This window comes from Podarcis cretensis (assembly GCF_951804945.1).
Source record: "Podarcis cretensis genome assembly, chromosome: 2".
NCBI lineage: Eukaryota > Metazoa > Chordata > Lepidosauria > Squamata > Lacertidae > Podarcis > Podarcis cretensis.
In genome coordinates this window covers 4,675,780-4,695,279 of record NC_137171.1, presented here as the reverse complement: position 1 = coordinate 4,695,279, position 19,500 = coordinate 4,675,780, and the positions used below count along the sequence as shown (strand labels likewise).

At 45.7% G+C, this 19,500-nt stretch overlaps 1 protein-coding gene across 3 annotated transcripts in view; it reads right to left on the bottom strand.

Annotated features, from left to right (window-relative positions):
- GLI1 (GLI family zinc finger 1) overlaps nt 1–18,309 on the bottom strand; it is a 110,306-nt gene extending 91,997 nt beyond the window's left edge. For all 3 annotated transcript variants that reach the window (XM_079967072.1, XM_079967074.1, XM_079967073.1), the window contains exon 1: nt 17,684–18,309. The gene's annotated coding sequence lies outside the window, so the exon portion shown is untranslated. The remainder of the gene's footprint in view (nt 1–17,683) is intronic.
- Between the last annotated feature and the right edge of the window lie 1,191 nt (nt 18,310–19,500).

The following is a 19,500-nucleotide window of genomic DNA, read 5'->3' as shown; positions in this document are numbered from 1 at the left end:
CTGGGACATACTAGTAGCATATCCAGAGTTTCTCAAACCTTGTAGATAGCAAATCTTCATAACACATCCCTTCTGCCCGACTTTTGGAGCTGGTGGATATTACAACTGGATCCCCTATGAGAAGGAACCCTTGGCTTCCCAAACAGGCACCTGGGCTGCATCAATCGTGAGAGGTCAGGTGAATCTTGGCTCAACGCATACAGGAAAACTGGACTAGGAGACACGATAAAGCAGAATCTTTCCCACCTAACCCCCTTAGGTAGGTACTGCCTGCCACATACTTTAAAAGCTATGGCACTAGACCATAAGTGAACATTATACACTCTGGCTACAGGTAACATTAGTGCACTTGCTGCTCCTGCATTCCACAGCATCCGCAGTACAGTAAGCCTCTGAATTCTAGCTGCTGTGGAGCATGAGCAGGAGAGTGTCTTGTCTGTGGGATTCCCAGAGGCATTTGGTTGGCCACTGTGGGAAGAGGATGCTGGACCTCTGGTCCAATCCAGGAGGGTGCTTTGTATGCTCCCAGCAGCGGCAATATGCAGTGAAGGAGTGGAAGACCCTCAGTGTTGTTTTTCCTTGAACTCAAAACCTTGGGTTCCACATTTGTGAGGCAAAGAGAGGCCTGGAATCCTGGCAGAAGTGGAAATAGTTGAACATGTGGCAGGTGTAGGGCTTTCCTGTTTTCATTGGAGAAATGTTGGAGGGTATGCATATCAGAGGGAAAGCAGTGCTCAGAAGAATGATTAGACATCCCTCTTGCGCCCTCTGCTTATCCCCTGCAAATTACCCCCTCTCAGAGAAGACTCAGAGCTGCAGTTGCCAACTCTCTGGGTCCAAACCTGTTTCAGGGTCGTAGACTGTTAGGTCTAGTTTTCACAAACAGCAGATGAAGCAGTAAATTTCTTGTATTCAGCTTGAACCATTCTAGGCTACAGGATGGGGTTCATATGCAATTCCGATTCTCCCTGCCCCGCCCCAAGTATAGAAACTATGTGTTAGGGAGAAGGGTTCTATCAGTTTTATCTGTGTTTGGGTTTTTAAAAATCATTATTCTGCGACAAAGTAAACGCAGTCAACTTCAGCCTGCAGGGCACAGTCCTGACACAGGTTGCTACTTCATCGGCTGTTTGTGAGAACAAGGCTTCATGGTCTCCAGATGTAGAAGTTCATCTAAGGATGAGGAACCAGAGAATGAGGGAGACGGCGTGCTTTACTCAGGGCTCTATTGTTATGTTTCTTTGTTGTCCTATCATCACCATTTATTATTCATAAAAGCACTTAATATATCCCAGGCGTCACACAGGAATAAGATGAACAGAGCCTTACCTACAGACTCATAATCTAAAGCTGGGGTGGTAGATCACCAGGTGATTTGGCAAGGATTTCTGGCTCCCAATTGATTAGCCAACAACAAAATAAATCACGCACAGCCTCCACACACACACACACACACACACACACACACAAAACACTGATGAATAACGAAAGCTGGCATATGGTAAAAATCACAGGAGCTTATTTTTGTGTGGACTCAGTTTGTAAACTCAGTTTAGTTTTGGCACTCAGAACAAATACATGGGCTCAGAATCCTTTACTTTTAAGTGCATGTCTTTTGTACCTGGCTCCAGTTGGTGGATCTAGGAGTCCTAGTAAAAAAACAAAGTAGACCCTGCAAGCCTATTGTCTGCTCACTACAGCGCTAAAGGACATGAGACAGAAAGAGAAGTGACTTGGGGCTTATCTACACTTCCTCTGGTCCCACTGTTTTTCCCTGGGGAAAACTGCTCTTTAGTGCTCAGTCAGAGCAAATGGCAATTTGGGTTTCCTCCGGATTGATGTTTGTTCTGTTTGAGGGCTTATCTACGCTTACCTTTTGCCCTGCTATTTGCAGGCACAGCTCCGCACTTTGCTCTGTGTCTGAGCATCTGCTTGCTTTGGGTTTTTGCCCTGGAGCTTTGCCCACAGAAACCCACTCCTTAGCGCACAATAGGAGCAAATGGCAGTTCAGGTTGCCCACAGGTTGCCATTTGCTCCAATTGAGCTTTAAAGAGCAGAGTTTTGTGGGGAAAGCTCCAGGGCAAAAGACAAAAAAACCCAGCTCTCAAACACAGAGCTTTAAAGCATGGAACTTGCCTGGGAAAAGGGAAGGAAAGGTAAGTGTAGATAAGCGCTTGGAGCCAAAGAGCAGATTTTCCCTGGGAAAGGAGCGGATCAAGGGAAATACCGCTTGGACCTGTGTTTCTAGGCATGGGACAAGCAGGTGTGGATGAGCCCTTGAAGGGAAATGAAGAATAAAAAGGTTGTTTAAGGTATTAGCCTTCAAGTGGTGGGGTCAGGGCATTATACATGCAGTTTGTATTCCAACCTTGAGTGAATCACACACCAGTGGCATTGGTGTCCTTTCGGATCAAAAGGCGCAACTTCCAGACATGCTTTAGCACTGGTGCCTTTCCCTTGAGAAAATTAAGCACTTGGGATTCTTCCAATCTTGCCTGGACATGTGAGCATTTGATTTTGTGAAATTTTGCATGTGTGTATAAATGAGGGGTGTGAACCAATTGAAAGGGAGAGTTCCAGGGCCACTGGGCACAGCTGCATACTGCTCACTTGTCTTGACTGCAGCACCCTCTACCTCCCCATCCTGTCAGATCTAGGAGGGAAGCACTGATCCACAGTCTAACCTTTACAGGACAGGCCTTCTCTGCAGTGGATACGCATTATGGAACGTTGTGGCTTTCTTACTAACTGAGGGCTTGCCTCGCTCCATTGCTGCTGGCCTTTGGGCTTCTTAAGAAGGCATTTTCTTGGGGCTGCCATACTGTATATCTATCTATCTATCTATCTATCTATCTATCTATCTATCTATCATCTATCTGTCTACAATACTGAAACTTTTCTAGCCACTGTAAAAATATATACATGTAATGGCACAGTCCTCACTTGCAAGCTTACACTTACTACAGAAATTGGGAAAGCAGACAGGGAGAAACCATGAAATCAGGCAGACACTAATACCTCATTGGTTAAACATGACAAAAATATTTTTTTATTAAATCTAACAATGACTCTAAATTGCTTTATCTATTATGCTTTCTGGAAAAAATAGCAGTCTGCTGGCTGTCACTAATCTTTTACTGTACTCAGAAAAATGTGGCTAAAAGTTACCTAAAATAAATGCATTACAGGTATGTAGTCGGGCTACAAATCAGGAAAGCAGATTTTTTGGGTCCAACATGTTAATATAACATACTTTGAGAGGTATGCTGTTGTGGGAATTGCTGTTAAATTTTTAAAGTTTCACATCCACACACAGCAATAAAGTTCACTGGATGACCTTGAGTAGTCCTTCTGTCACAGTCTAGCCTACCTTATAGGGTTGTTGTGGAAATGAAATGAGGTAGGGGAAAGAACAAGCTATTCCATGTGAAGCTCCCCGGAGCACTGGTTTTCAAACTTTTTTCTCTGGGCCACACTTTGAGAATAAAGATTTGCTTGCACCACACCAAATTTTTAGGTGATAAGAAATGCATTGGAAAACAGAAACAACTATTAGCAGCACTTGATTTCATAGAATCATAGAATCTTAGAGCTGGAAGGGACCCAGGGGTCATCTAGTCCAACTCCCTTCAGTGCCAGAATCTCAGCTAAAGCCAGACCAACTGCTGAATTATCTGCTCTAGGACCTTCCCTGGTATCAATGTCAAACACACCAATCGGTAGTTACCTGGGTCTTCTCCCCCCCCCTTTGAAGATGGAGACAACATTTGCCCACCTCCAGTCTGCAGGGACCTCACCTGTTCTCCAAGAATTCTCAAAGGTCATAGACAAAGGCTCTGAAATTACAAATATTCCCTCCCCACTTGCCATCCTCTCCTGCCACACGAGTGTGATGTGTCACACCCTTTGAGAACCACTGCCTTGGAGGAACAGTGAGATAAAAGATCCCCATAGCAAGGCAATATGTGGGTTACTGGATAACAGCAAGTACTGCATCTTCAGTAAAGCAGCAACAAGCCTTGTTTACTGATATCACAGGTAACAAACCCATTTCCAGAGATCAGTGATGGCATGGTCTGCTAGGTGCATTGCTGAGCAAGGTACAGCTTCACTAGAGATTCAACACTAAGCCCTTTGCCTCGTAACATCATGTGGAAATGGTCACATATGCCAGCCACAAAGTATGCTTCTGATGTACAAAATGCCTTTGTGTACCCAAGATGAAGGGTCTTTCACAACAGCACATTTATATTATGGATGATGAATAAGGAATAAATAATAATTCACAGTCACTTGCAGATTTAGATCTGGCACCGAATGCTTTCGATGAGGGGTGGGGAAATTGTGGTCCTCCAGAAATTGTGGCCCAGAACCCTCATCAATCCTGACTACTGGCCGTGGGAGCTGAGGGCAGTTGATGGGAGGCAGAGTCTGAGGCCTCATCCACACTTACCTTTTGCCCCACGCTTTCTAGGCACAGGTCTGTGCTTTGCTGGTCAGGATCCGAGCACTTTTTTTGGAGGGGAGGCCACAGTTTCCCCCAGGAAAACCCATTCTTTGGCACTAAATTCTGTTTGGCAATTAGGGTTTTCTGCAGGTTGCCATTTGCTCCAATTCAGTGGTTTTCACATGAAAAGCAGTGAGGCCAAAAGAAAAAAAAAAGTGCTCAGACCTGTGCCTAGACCTGTGCCTAGAAATGTGGCAAAAAAGCAAGTCTGGGTGAGCCCTGACAACATTTGAAGGCTCCTGAATTCCTCATCCCTGCTCTAGTGAAAAGATCAATAAAGGAAGGGAAACTTCCTAACAGCAGCTTGTCTGTCTCTGCTGGTACTCCTTTGCTCTGTGCTCTGTGGATAGTTTAATCTGGAAAAGGTTCCCTGGAGGAAAGTTTGAAAACCACAGCATTATTTGATTGTGAACTTGATTGTGAGTTTCAAAGGGAACCCAAAGTTTTGTCAAAGTGCGGTTTGAAAAGCACTAGTTTACTGCAGGCACGTCCAACAGGTAGATCGTGATCTACTGGTAGATCACTGGACACCTGCAGTAGATCACTGGCTCCCCTAAAAAAAAAAAAACCTTAAAAAAACCTGAACCCCCAAAAAGGGGGTAGATCACTGCCAGTTTTTAGTTTTTAACTCTGTGAGTAGATCGCAGTCCCTTGGGAGTTGGCCACCCCTGGTTTACTGCATGCCCTCAGACACAACTCTAAATTTTAAATTATCTTTGAGCCTCTCACACTGTTTTTATATCAACAGCTGGGTGTTTAAAATGTGGGAGATAAACCCCAGGAAAGGCATTTGTAATACATATATGCATTCTGGCCAGTATGGGTTTCACACTCAGGTTATAAACACAATTAAATCAAGAGCAACTTTAAGTCTCCTCTGTGAAAATGCTCATAATGGGTACCAGAAGATTTCTCTCAATTTTTAGGCTTACAAGAGCCATCACACTAATCCATGCCTTTTATTCGGGATTAATTAATCCATTGTGTTTTCTTAACACCACAGACAAGAATAACCATTCCACTCTTTAAGTGTTATTGGGAAGACTAAAAGAAAGCCATTCTCTTAACTCCTAATAAAGGGGAAAAAAATGTTTGTTACTTAAAGTTTGTATTATCACAGAGCATTCTGATGATGAGTGGCTATCCTCCTCAATGTTTCAATCACCGTTTCGAACATTCAGGGTGATTAATGACTGGCAGAAGAGTAGACATTTTCCCTCCTCTCCTGAATAAAGTTTCAAAAAGATGGAGTGGTAATTCAAGCTCAGTTACGTGTTGCCAGAACACAGCAGCTTATATGTTGTTATGCAAGTTTAACTTGCATTTTTACTTGCCTTGGGCTCATAGAGGCGGAAATAAATTATCAGCAAAATTGCAAAAAAAATAAAATAAAATAGAAGTAATTAGCACTAAAAAGTTGAACTTTCATGAGGATCTTAAAACAACAACAACAACAACAACAACCTCTTTTCCCCTCCAGATTGCTGCAGAAAGGTGGAGAACAGAATTCCTGGAAAAATGAAAAACTGAGAAAACCAAAACTGACAGAACCATCCATCCCTATTGGAGAACATGCAGCTTCATGCATATATAAAAGAGTGGGGTGGAAAAGCAAAAAAGAGCAGTGTGTGTATGTTTCAGGCTTCCATTGCACACAAATAGTGTAAGATAGCCAGCTGACCTGCCCTGGCTTCATCTCTACTTTCCAGCTGCGCTCATAACACACAAACACGCACACATCTCCGCCCACCTTCTCCAAGGCCTTCCCCAAGCCAACTGGCAAACACCAACAGACCCAAGCACACAAATAAACAAACATGCCCTGGGCATAGAGTGGGCTCTGTAAGCTGCCCCATGCAAAGGCCAGGGGAAGAAGAAGAGGAGAGGCCCTGAATGGAAATATCAGGGCCCACATTAGCCCAGAAAACACATGAGCTTGGCATCCATTGCTATGGCTGCCAAGCCTTGGCTTGGAAATCAGACAGACAACGGTGCTCTCTCCTCTACAGAGATCAAAGCAGAGGAGCTTCCCATACAGGGAAGAGTGAGGGTGGCTGGGCTGTTTTGAAACAACTGGCTGAGGCAGCATTTTTCTTATTACGAAGTCCTTTCTACTACTTCCACCCTTCTCCTTGCGCCGGGGCCTCAGATGTCAATACGTTAAAGCAAGGGTAGTTAATCTCTGGCCTTCCAGATGTTGTTGAACAGCAGCTCCTATCCCGCCCCCAACCACTGGCCATGCTGGCTGGGGTGGGTGGGAGTTGTAGTCCAACATTGGAAGCAGCAAAGGTTACTTCCCTCCACCTTAAGAAATACAGGAGCAGTTAATGGACAAGCAGCCTATACTGTGGTAAAATCACAGCTTTCCTGTCCTTATTAAAATATATTTCCTTTCTACAACTAGATGCAGAACAAAAAACTTGCAGCAATCCTGGTCAAGCCCCATAAATTAAAAGTGTCCAATATCCTAATGCAGAGGGTGGCTATCCTGGTGCCCCACCACCAAGATGTTCTGCACTCTAGTTCCTATCAACCCCAGCCAGCAATGGCACATGGTCAGAGATGATGGAAGTTGTAGTCTAGCAACATCTGGAAGGTGATGGTTCACCACCTGTGTCCTCAGGCCTCAAATGATAACCCATTCCCTAATGCAAAGATCAAATGCAGACTAGCCAGCTCTTCCCAATTCCTTTTCTTGTTTTGTAACTCTTCCTTCCTTGCCTTTTCCAAGATTGCAGATTCTCCCCCAGTAAGATGAGAATCCTGCCCTAATCCTTTTTCATTTGTGTATGTTTGCTTACAAGTATGAATGTTTAAAAATGTCTTTTTGAGGTTGAAATAAGACCAAACACTCACTTCGTACTCTAGTCCATGGGCAGTCAATGTGGTGGCTTCCAGGTATTGTTAGGAGTACCATTCCCAGCATCCTTTACCACTGGCCTTGGTGGCTGGGACTGGCAAGTCCAACAATATCTGGAAACCGCCACATTGGCTAACCCTACTCAACAGGCCCCTGTTGCTGCTGGAAGGAGTGGAGGGACTCTAAGGCCTTCATCAGCTTCTCCATGGCTGCCATGCGCGCAGGGAGGGCGACTCTGCCTGTGACCATTTGCTGGCCAGCCAGCCAGCCTCCCTCACCTGCTTTCAGGGAGATCAGCCCTGCAAGAGCCGCTTGAACCGTGTGGCCGGGCGTTCAGAGCAAAGAGAGCCAGAGGGGGCTAGAGGAGGATGGCACACTCAGTCCGCCACTGACACACCGGCCACTTCTTAAGAGCCTTTTTAACTCGCCAGATGGCAGACTTTCCTCTCATCACCTCAGTGAATTCAAGTGTTTATTCAAATGTAATGTGCTATCCAATGTAATGCGCCCCCTAATTTTCACGACATAATTTGGCCAAAAAAGTTGTGCATTACATTTGAGTAAATAAGGTAACCTAATGGGCTTCCTCACCTTGTGGATCGTAAAAGCACACTGTAGACTTGTGTGGACCTGCTCCCTCCCTACTTACACATTCTTTATTTCTGTCCAAAGACCCACAAAAGCATTTTCTAAAGCAAAATAAAACAGAAATGCAGGGAAAGGGTTCCAAGGCGGTCGCTATGTTTCATCCAGAGCATGTAGGTTTCTGTTTCTTAATACTTCCAAGAGGAACTTACCTATGGCCAGGGTAGTATCATTTGACATATCTCTAATGAGGTACTTAAGGTGGAAGGTTTCGGATTTTTCAGTTAAGTTTAACAATAGGGGTTTACTGTAATTAATTGATCCCTTGCTTGTTTGAACTACTCACAGTGCAGTAGGATCTGCTTCATAAAGTCGACACCCTGAGAGCATAAGCAGAGCCTATTCTGATAGTCTGCCATTTAGTACTTCTGATGGAAATACATTTGGTCTAGCTTTGGTGAATAATTGGCGATAGTTAGGTACAGACAGATTCATGAAATAAAATGGTCATAGTGGATTCCAAATGCAAACGGTCCACAGGTTACATAGGATCTAGAGCGAAGACCACTGTGTGGAATATCATAACCTCTGCCTCAGGGATTTAAGGGCAATATCATAGCCCAGATGATGTAAAAAGGATGGTGAAAGACCAACTGAGGATACTTTTCGGGCCATAGTTTTCAACCATGAGCTGATAGACTCTTCATAGGTTAAATGTAAAAGTAACTCCTTCTCCAGGCCAAATACCGAGATCATTAGCCAGTATTTCAAGGCAGCCCACCGCACTTTGGTGGAGAGTGGGCATTCACCTGTTTCCAACAATAGAATTGAGTTAGAGACACAATCTGGGACCTGAAGTAGGGACCGAAGGAACTTAGCTTAGAACCCATCTAACTTAGAAAATTAGACCATTGTACCAGTGCTGGTTTGATGTGATGTGATCATCTGCATTGATGTGATCAATGCTGGCTTGATGTGAGGTCTGGCAGCCATGTTATTCTGGACCTGGAATGCAGGCGAACTTTCCCAGCCAAGCCAAACTATTCTGACTTTGCCTTCACAGAGCTGCCCATGAGGTTACATGTTTACTCTCAGGACGTATCTACAATATCTCCCTTTTTTCAGTCATAAACACAGTTTGATTCTCAGGTCACACTATAATATTTACATACCAGTTAGTCACCCAAAAGGAACTCCTCTCTTAAGGTGGTCCATAGTAAAGTATAGGTAGCAATCTAACATTGAAAACGAAAACAAATGAAAGCTAAAAAGCCACAAAACACGTCACTGTAAGTGGAAGTTACACATATTGTAAAAGCTAGCAAATAAGGGATCACAACCCAACAGAGATGGCCAACGGCACTCTGAGGCAGAAAACCCATTCCCTACTTTCATGGTGGGAAATATATATAAAAATATAAAACTGGCCCTCTTCTGCCCTTTAATGATATTGCTCATTCAGCTTAATGCCTGCAATGAAAACTTCAAGTTGCATACTGCTCTGAAAAATCCATCTGAAAACCGAGAGAAAGCTGGGCTACTCCAAGTCTACAATTTTGCAGAAAGTTACCTTTCTAGCAGAAGTGCCTGGCGTGCTCTGGTCCAGGGGGTCATGAAGAGTCGGACACGACTAAACGACTAAACAACAACAACAACAACCTTTCTAGCATATACTGTGTGCTCTAGGGAAAATGTGGAAAAGTGGACAATTTTTCAATTAAGACCCTTTCTGAATAGTCAGGAAAAGAAAGGCACCCTCACCTGCATTGACATCTCTGAGCAATACGCCTCAAAGTCGCTTTCTAGTCCTTGAGCATACAAAGATCCAGCTTGGATGTAACACTAAATTAAAACATGGCTTGGCATGAATGAGCCAAAGTGTGGTTCCCAGAGCAAAGATCAACGCTGCTGCTTTCCTCCCCAGGTCCTTCTCCTGCTGCCACTGCCACTGCTGCACTGTCCATGCCTAAGGCATGGTTTAGTTATGTCTGAACCCAGACTTGCAGTTTGTTTCACTACAGGCAAACGAGGAGGTTTGTTCTTGGTTTACCACTACCAAGTACATTCAGAGAAGTGTGAGATCTGGTAGGTAGCTAAATTCCAATTTGTCTACTAATCTGAGATTAGATAATTTACCAGAAAGAACCCCTGTACCTGTACCTATTTTGCCTTTGGGGGGCTGATTTTAAGAGAAATTTGTTAACATGCATCTTCATATAGAGTAATATACAGTGTTACCTTGGTTCTCAAACTTAATCCGTTCTGGGAGTCCGTTTGACTGTGGCTTCTGATTGGCTGCAGGAGCTACCTGCACTCAAGCGGAAGCCACGTCAGACGTTCGGCTTCTGAAAAACATTTGCAAACTGGAACACTCACTTCTGGGTTTGCGGTGTTCAGGAGCCTATTTGTTCGACAACTAAGCCATTCGGGAACCAAGGTACCACTATACTAGTTCAGAATCTGAAAAACGTGTAATAGGAATTGATGATAAACTCATCTCTAAAATATACAAACTGTTATTGGAGTGGGGGACCAAAGATGAGATAGCAAAGGTGACAATGACTAGATGAGCAATAGATACTGGTTATAATATATAAATGTCTGCCTGGGAGAAATTATGTGGGGAAACTATGAATTTCTCAAACAAAATAAAAAAATTCCATCCAGTAGCACATGAAAGCTCATAACAATAACAAACTTACTTGGTCTCTAAGGTGCTACTGGAAGGAATTTTTTTATTTTCTTTCGACTACGGCAGACAAACACAGCTATCTACCTGTAACCATGAATTTCTCAGCCTGTTATCAAGAAAAATTTACAAAATATGGTGTACAGGTGGTACTTGACACCCAACAAACTGGTAAAAAATTATTAAAAAGGGTCCACATTATGCTGGAAGTGTCAAAAGGTAGAAGGCACTCTGATGCATATGTGGTGGTCATGCAAATATGCTAGGGAGTCCTGGGAAATGATTCATATAGAATTTTAAAAGATCATTTTCCAAAAGACCTGAGGCCTTCCTACTAGGGATAATAAGTGATGATATTCCAAAGAAGGCACTCAACCTCTTATATGCAACAGCTGCGGCTACTATAGGTGAAAAAATGTCAAAAAAAGAAAAAAAAAGAAATACCAACAAAAGAAATATGGCAAAATAAATTGATAGATATATAGAATTATAAGAAACAAAGGCGAAACACGGATAAGAAAGGAGTGAAAGTCTTTTGGAGTATAGCTCGAGAGATATAATACTCAATTTAACCTGCAAGTAGGAGTAGCCGTATGAGCTGCAGTTAGTATTAAATAAAGGAAACACATGAGATAAAATAGGGTGGTACAACAGGATATGCAGCAGAATAAGGGTTGCATAGAATGCCATGGAGAGATGGACTGGGAAGTGATATGTGATGGGCAATGTATGATGTATATAAGAAATTTGTGGGAAATGCATAATTTTTTTGTACACACACACACACTTCCAACCATCATCTCTCAGTAACTTCCTACCCAAATAGTAAATAGTGCTAAATATTTTTGAGTTGCAGCCCTTCAAATTGAACAAAGGTCCATTTAAATGAGATGTAAGAATGTTTAATAGATATTTGGGGGGTGGGGGGGTTATTTTTAAAGGTAGCAGTTATGGTCAATTTATTCACACACATACACTTGCATCAAAAGCCAGTGCAAGTCAGGCCATTGTATAATCAACAACTAGAGTATATGGCAGACATTCTGCAATGTTTAATCGGATGGGGGGGATTGTTTAGTTGAAAAAAAATAGTTGGTGGGTGACAAGACGGCAATCCTTGGTGCAAGAACAGTGGTACAGTGGTACCTCAGGTTACATACGCTTCAGGTTACATACGCTTCAGGTTACAGACACCGCTAACCCAGAAATAGTGCTTCAGGTTAAGAACTTTGCTTCAGGATGAGAACAGAAATCGTGCTCCGGTGGCGCGGTGGCAGCAGGAGGCCCCATTAGCTACAGTGGTGCTTCAGGTTAAGAACAGTTTCAGGTTAAGTACGAACCTCCGGAACGAATTAAGTACTTAACCTGAGGTACCACTGTACTTTAAGTGCTCCCAATTATCCCTGTTTTCATCTGGAAAACATTGGGTGGTATGTGAAAAGCCAAGGGATGATAACAGGAGTGGCAAAACCTGTGATCCTAATGCATGGGTGTAGCCAGGATTTTTTTTTGGGGGGGAGGGGCAGAACCTCATATTTGTATTGATTTGTAATGATTTTGATGGATTTAGGGAGGCATAAAGATATAGGCATAGCCAAGGGCCGTCCTGCACCAGCCCTAGCCAGTATAGCTAAGGGTCAGGGGAGCTGAAGTCCAACAACCTCTGGAAGGGCACAGGTTCCTAATCCCCGGCCTAGAAAATTAAAATTCAGAGATGGGTGTGCATGTGTGCTTTTAATCCATCTTCCGCAGGCGGCACACCCCTCCAGCAAAGATGGAAGAAGCCTGCACTTTTCATAAAAGTCCCTGAATCACTTATTCAGCAAGCTAAGCCTTTGGGGCTGAATTCTTTCCTTTCTGACAACTCACTTGGGAAACTGGCTTCAAGGAGAGAGGGCACCTGGAAGTCAACTCAGAGGCTGGGTAGCAGAGCTCCCTAGGTGGAGTGATCCTGCAGCGTTTCTGTCCCATGGAATAATCAGTTTAGGCCCTGAATCTGGGAAGCTGCCCGGGGCCTGTGAATTTTTCAGCCTCACCCCAAAGGACGCTGCCTGCCTGGTGTAGCAGCCGGCCGAGAGCGATGGTTCCCAGATAACACCCAAAGTTGCCTGTCACCCTCCCACTTGCTTCCCCAGCCCTCAGCCCTGGGAATGCTGGCTGGGTGTGCCAACCCCCCAAGATGGGAGCTCAGAATGTGGGTTCGTGACCCAAGAGCCAGTGTGGTGTAGTGATTAGAGCATGGGTAGGCACACTAAGGCCGGACGCGGCCCAATCGCCTTCTCAATCCGGCCCACGGATGGTCCAGGAATCAGCGAGTTTTTACATGAGTAGAATGTGTCCTTTTATTTAAAATGCATCTCTGGGTTATTTGTGGGGCTTAGGAATTCATTCATTATTTTTTTTCAAAATATAGTCCACCCCCCCACAAGGTCTTAGGGACAGTGGACCGGCCCCCTGCTGAAAAAGTTTGCTGACCCCTGGATTAGAGTGCTGGACTACGACCTGGGAGACCAGGGTTCAAATCCCCACTTGACCATGAAGCTCGCTGACTGACTTCAGGCCAGGCATCGGCTCTCAGCCTAACCTACCTCACAGGGTTGTTGTGGGGATTCAATGAGGAGTTTCTTGGAGAAAAAAGTGGGAATATGAATGCAACAAACAAACAAGGTAAAGGTAAAGGTAAAGGTATCCCTGCCCGTACGGGCCAGTCTTGACAGACTCTGGGGTTGTGCGCCCATCTCACTTAAGAGGCCAGGGGCCAGCGCTGTCCGGAGACACTTCCGGGTCACGTGGCCAGCGTGACATCGCTGCTCTGGCCAGAGCCAGAGCCAGAGCTGCACACGGAAACGCCGTTTACCTTCCCGCTGGTAAGCGGTCCCTATTTATCTACTTGCACCCGGAGGTGCTTTCGAACTGCTAGGTTGGCAGGCGCTGGGACCGAGCAGCGGGAGCGCACCCCGCCGCAGGGATTCGAACCGCCGACCTTTCGATCGGCAGGCCCTAGGCGCTGAGGCTTTAACCCACAGCGCCACCTGCGTCCCTAACAAACAAACAAACAAACAAACAAACAAATACTTTCCACTCAGTCTCAGGCTGAAGAGGTGGGCAAGCGCATCTCTTCACAGACAGTGTGGCTAAAATGCATTAGCGAAGAACGCATGAAAGGGCAACAGGGTAGGAAGCTACACGTAGAGGCTAAAAGGTCTATATAGTGCCAGGAAGACTTTGAAGACAGAACCATTAAGTGGTGCAGGAGAACAGAGATAGAGGGAAACTGTAGGAACATATGGCTGGATTGTCAGAGGAAAAACCTAAAGTCCTTCACTGGATAGCTGAACATTATTCATGTCTGTAGCAACATCAATGCATACAACACTTTATGTAGTTTAACTATAACAAACACCAGCCGCTACATTTCAACAGTGGAGAAGACAGCGAAGGAAGAGGAAACATTTACAAGGGACAAACTGACCCCTGTCAGATGGGAACTAAAGGCTGGCACACCATCAATCTAAAAATCTGATGCTAACTCCTACACAGACTAAACAGACTCCAAACTGATGCAGGCTTCCATGTACAGTACAGTGTTTAAAAAATTTTCCAGCTTGGATAGATGGATTTAAAATAATAGTAAAAATAACAAGAACAACAACTTTTATGTTAAATTTTACAGTGAGAAGTCCTATAGTCTACCTATTGGGAACATTCCTGTTGCACAGTATTTCAGTAATAAGTTGTGGTCTCCTCAGTGGTTAGATATATCCTGTGATGGTCTGCAGTAACCAAGCCTAACAGAAGAAACAGGAGACAGCTGCTGAATATGCAGATGCCTACAATGTACAAAAGATTAGCGTTGTCCAGTTTTCAAAAGGTCAACCCATAGTTCTTTATGGTAACCTCTGCTAACAAATGTTAGCAACCTTTACAATACTAACAACTGCAAGGGCAGAAGACGTCTATTTACGTGTTACAGAGCAACTTTCCAATCCAGACTTTTGAGAAGTCACGGGTTCATCCATACACTTTTCATGTCAGTTTCCCATGCTGCATAGATGGGAAAGCTGTTGCTGGACTCCAGGTCTCAACTCCGCCAACCAGTGTGGCCAATGGTCATAAATCATGCAAGTTGTAGTCCAACAACATCCGGAAGGCCACCAATTCCCCATCGCTGCCCTACTGTGAAAGATTGGGGAGGGGGGAGCTTCCAGAAAGGTCCCATCATGCAGCACACTGGCAGCAGAACTTTGCTTTTCCAGAACCTGCCTGAGATGGTGATACAACAAACAGAATCTGAAATATGCTAAAGTCTTGTTGCTTCTTTCCCAAACAAGTGGAACTATGAGCAAAATGTTTTACCACGCCTTGATTACAATTTGGTAGAGCCACCAGGGTTCACATAAAGCTGCTGTGAGCTGACGCTTGGCCATGCCTGCGCCGTCTGAAGCACAGATTTGGAGCGTGAAGCATCAACAGCTAACTCGTCCTACTCCTCAGTCCTTGGCCAGATGTTCGCCCACAGCCTTCACCAAACAATTTGCAAGCAGCAAACTCACTCTGATCTCAGCTTTCTCTCCTTGTGTGTCCAAACCTTGCAGCCAGCATCTCTGTTACAAAACCCTGAGTGGATTTTTCCAGGAGGCAAGAAACTTCCACAAGACCTCTTCTCCACTCCTGCCCCCCACTTTTTCCCTTCAGTGCTCAGAAGAGCCCCATCCCTTTCACACTCCCCCCTCCATCCATCACCCAAGGCAGATTGTTGTTAATCTGAGCTGCAAAGTCAAGAGGCATCCCCAGCAACCGAATCTCCTTCAGCAGTTCAACAAGTCCACACAGGTCATTCCAGCTGCCGATTTCAGCAGACAAGGGAAATGGATTCTTAATTATTTTTCCAAGCTTGTCACGGAGCGCTTTGTTTCTCTTCTTTTCTCTGTTGTGTCACAGAATGTTAGAGATGAGTCACGCTCGGGGGTTCCTTTTTTCCTTTTTTGCTGAAGGGGGTGGGCAGAGGGAGGATCTGGATTCCTCCAAACTGCTATTCTGAAGAGAATAATGGACTGGCTCCACAAAACTGGGGTAACCAAGGTTTCCCCATTCATTAAGGGCCTTTCCACAAGGTGACATTTAAGGGCACATCTGCACTCCACATTTAAACCAGTTTAGGCATCATGGCTTCCTTCAGAGTGGCCTGGAGGTTGTGAGGATTGTTTGGTGACTAACCCAAACCCTTTCACCAAAAGACAATTCTCTTCGGTCAGGAGGTGTGAAGGGAAAACATGGTTGAAACCAGGTTAAATCTTACAAATGCCATTCAGTCCAGAATAGGCTACAAGTTTAACATGGGATAGAAAGTGTACAAGAAGTAAATTTTAACATGTAGATATATTCCTGGCAAATGTGGGTTTATGTTACCATAAAGCAGTGGTTTTCAACCAGTGTGCCGTGACCCCTTGGGGTGTCTTGAATGATAGTCAGGGGTGCTGCAGGCAACCCTGGCCTCTGTCCCTCATTCCTTCCCTCCCTCATCTGATGCCCTCTTGTGCCTCTGCCTCCCTGGCTGCAAGCTCCCCAGGCGGATGGTGCCTCTGGGGCGGGCCAGGGGGTGCTGGGTGCCAGGAGCTGAGGTGGCCTTGGAGTAAGCTGGCAAGTGGGCGAGGGAGCCCCTCCAACCTGCTGGGAGTAGACAGAGAAGTGGGAGTCCAGGCAGGTGGGGGGCAGCTCAGAGACAAGGGCTGGGCTGCTGCCCAGAGAACTCCCAAGGAGAGGGGTGGAGGGAGGAGGCTGAGGGAACACTCTACAAGGGAGGGTGTTCGAAAAGGGCTGAGGGGCTGCCGGCTTTGCAGACAAGGGGGGACATAACTGGGCTCCTGAGCCCCACAGGGGAGCCACAGAAAGAATATAGCTGGTCGAGGGAGTCGTGGGCTCAAAAAGTTTAAAATCTCTGCCATAAAACCATATGCTATGTTACCAGATCCAGAATGTTTGACGGATTTTAAGTGTCACTTGTGGAAATGGCTAAAAGATCTAATATTTGGGACCTTTTGTCAATCTATTAAATGTTATGTACTCCTGTATCATTTCTCAAAGCTGTGGCCTAAAAGCATTACAAAAGGATGCCAATGATACCAAATGCCACACAACAAGAGGGTTGTCTTGATTTACTCCAGCTGGTGGGGAAATCCACCCTGATGTTAATAATTTAATTTAAACAACTGCAGCAAGCCCCCTCAAAGCCTTTGAAGTTTGCCTGCCTGCTTGAGAAAAAGTTTTAACAGAAGTGCCACCATCCCTCTTATACACACATGGAGCCCCCAGATACTCCCAAGTGCCTGATCCTGCAACCTCCCCTTAACCACTGAGGTGTGAAAAGTAAATACAATTACAATGAAGAAACCCAGAGAAAGGGCTCCATTTGGGCGATGGGCATAATCTCTTCCTAACAATTTGTCATATTTGCAAAGTTGATTCTGCCTCAAATTTTAATTGGATCTGAACCAGTTCCAGGAATTTGGATGAAGATAATGGATAACTGCTGTTGGCTTGTTGGGCCAAAATATGTCAGAAAAGGTGAGATATTGGGGGGGGGGGGAGAGACGGAGAGCCAACTTACAATTATTGTTTTCATTTGGTTGGTAAGGAATGAGAAGAATCCACAATTCCTTTAACCAACTGCGCAAAAGTTGCAAGTTAGGAAGTTGCTGCATAGCTCTCCTCAAATGGGAACACTTTTGAAGATGAGATTTCACACAAGCTCCTTCCCTGCAGATAACCCTTCTAAAGTTCTTTTGAGGGTGATTAACAATTCCTGCCAGTGTGCACTCTTTATCGATTCAAAAAAAATAAAATCTCTACTGCTTCTCTTCCCCACCCCCCATCATTTCTTTTTTTCTTTGTCACAAACGCTGCGACCATTTGGAAGGCAAAGTCTGCACGCAATGTCAAAAATTTCGTAAGGGGGAATGAGGATTTTTTACTTTACAAAAAAAAAAAAAAAAAAAAAAAACAGTTTCAAGTTGGAGACAGGGGAGAGAAAAAAAGAGCATACCTTTCAAAGACCGGGGCGGTATTGTTAGAGAGTCATTAGAAATCCGGAGATCCTTGTCTTCTTTATTACGAAGGATTCCACTTCCAAAATCTGGACCTGGTTCCGAAATCTCAACTTTCCTGTAGTCTTTTCTTCCCAAAAGAGCAACATCCAGCGGGGTAGAGGAGGGAGAACGCCTTTCAAAAAGCACAAAAAACCCAGCAGTAGAGATCGCTGTAGCCTTTCACCAAATTCCCCAAATTTTCCACATCTTGATTTCACTTCTTTCGCCTTTCTTTGGTTTGTTTTACAATTTCTTTTTTTAAAAAAAAAATATGCCCCCAATAACAAGAGCAGGCTTTAAAGCTGCTCCAAAGTGCGACGTGGGGAGCTGCTCTCCCTGCGCGCGCGCGCACAGAACGCAGCAGCACGCGTTATAAATATTCGCCTCTCCGGACTGCAGCCCGGGACCACCTTGAAGCAGGAAGTTTTGATTTTCTTTACAAACTTTCCCGATGCTTTCTTGAGCTTTTGCACATGGAGCCAATCAGCCGCTGCGTCGGCGCTGCTGTCTCGGGGAAGGAGGGCTTTGCTCGGGACCAGGCAGACTTGTCAGGAGGGGATGGGGAGGGAAGAAGAAAGAGCCCCCCCCCGCGCGCGCGCCACCGCGCCTCCCACTCCACTCCACGCCTCTCCTACAAGGCAAAGCTTTTGGGTGGTTTCCCCCTCCTCCCGCCCCTCCTTCTTTAAGTTTGAGAGTTGTTGGCTTTTTTCCTCTTCTTCTTTTTTTTCCAAATGGGATCTTTAGCAACAGGAGGAGGGTAAGTTGAGCCCTGTGTGAGGTTTCAGATGGAGCCCCTCGCGAGCGCAGTTCTCACAGCATGCTGCCTACGGGGCCAAAGCGGCGTGGAAAACCCGGCATGGAGTTTCAGATTATTATTATTAATTATTATTATTATTATTGGGGGGGGGTTGCGCGCACACCGCCCGCGCATCTGGGCACACGGCGGGGCACGCGAGAGGGCGCAAAGAGGCTGGTCCTATTCCTCAAGGCCCATCCCTAACCTAAGGTGGCAATGCAGACGCAACTGAAAGACACGGGTTAGTAGCCCTAGCCCAGCCGCACTCTGGGTGGCCTCCGGAGCTCGCCGTCCGGGAGAAACGGCCTGGGGAGGCGGTGGGGGCTGGGGGGCAGAGGGGGAGAGTGACCCCAAGTGTGCTGAGGGCCACGGGCGTAGCCAAAGGCCCCCTCCCTAAACCAAGTAAACCAATAAAAAAGAATTAACCAACCGAGGTTAAGAAAACCTGGCTCTGCCCAGGCTGAAGCTGCCCAGCCAGGAGCAGACCAAGGCAGTTTGCTGCCTGAGGCAAATAGCAAGATGGCGCTTCCTCGCCCCCCCCCCCATTCCATGGTTCAGAAGCTGACTGGATCTTGCTTCAGTACCAGGGACAGGTCACCCGAGGGGGGGGGGGTAAGCCGATTTGGGGGTGCAGGGCTGGTCATGTGGCACACAGAGCTCTCTCCCCCCCCCAAGAGGAGGGAGCAGCCAAGCCAATGGGGCTGCCACTACTGCTTTCCTCTGACCCCCATCTGCCACACTTTGGCCCTGCACCTATGTCTCCTTGTCCAGTTCAGGAGGGGCTGTGGGGGTGCGAAATCAGTGTCTGGGGCCAATAATGGCCTGGATGAGGGCTAACCAACTGAAGCATACCCCCCCCCAAAGATAGAATGCCCAGGTGGGTGGTGGACTGTTATACATAGGCAGTGATTGACCCATTTTGGACAGGGTTGCACACCCCCCCCTCCCCGCCAAGGATCAGGTTCATAGTCTGGGGGT